Source organism: Benincasa hispida, chromosome 5 (genome assembly GCF_027475165.1).
Source record: "Benincasa hispida cultivar pf3 chromosome 5, pf3_genome.v1.1, whole genome shotgun sequence".
Lineage (NCBI taxonomy): Eukaryota > Viridiplantae > Streptophyta > Magnoliopsida > Cucurbitales > Cucurbitaceae > Benincasa > Benincasa hispida.
The window spans coordinates 57,259,001-57,259,962 of record NC_143482.1 but is presented as its reverse complement, the minus strand read 5'-3'; positions in this window follow the sequence as shown (position 1 = coordinate 57,259,962).

The window sequence follows — 962 nt, the reverse complement described above, 5'->3', positions numbered from 1 at the left end:
GGTACTCAATCGTAGCTAAACGATCGTATACTCATCCGCATTTACTAAACAATGGGAGCTTCGCTCGAGCGGTTCAAGACCCGGTTCGCTTGTGAACCAGTTTGCTTGATGGAAAATGTAATAGATAGATTTTTTTTTTCGGTTTTGAGGTGGTTCATCTCGGTCCATTAATTTTTATGAATGTACATAGGATGTATGTTTATTTTATATGTCATATGGTATGCCATATAGAAGAAATCCCACCTTAGGTTATGCATTGATCATGCATCATCTCTTTATTATAAATGTTATGATTTAGAGAAGCATGATTTAAATTACGTAAGTGAATGCTCATGCATCATATAATATAAGAGTTATATTTATGCATGCATAAAGCATTGACATACATCATCTTTATATTATAAGTGTTATAGTATAAGGGTGTATGGAGCATGTTTGTTTGGTTCGTTACTTGTATATAAAAGTTATGTATAGTAATGAATGGACATTGCATGAAGCATGATACATAGGTTAAATTGTTATAAATACCTAGTTGTGTGGTAATGTGGTTTTAGTTGTTTCTTTTATAAAGTTTATAAGGAAATTAGAACTAAAATCTATATGAAAGATGTGCATGCCAACTTAGATTTGAATCATGGTTTTAAAAATGTTTTAAAACTTCGTGGAGATAGACCTAAGATCACAAATATGATTAGCAACCTTAGGCTTTAATCTTTTAATCAGTTTAATAGGATTAAATTGACTAATAAAAGGTTAAAAGTGTAGCAAATCTATCTATAAGGGACCTTTTGTCTAAGGCGGATTCTGTCTAGGCTGGGGTATTTAAGGTGATGGAAACAAAACACCCCTACCTGGAACCTACTTAGAAAGGTGAATTAGATAGATTTGTTGCATGCAAGATTGAAGGAAGTCCATTAAAGAGTTTAATGTGATTACATGAACTTGTTTAATTTCAAAGACAA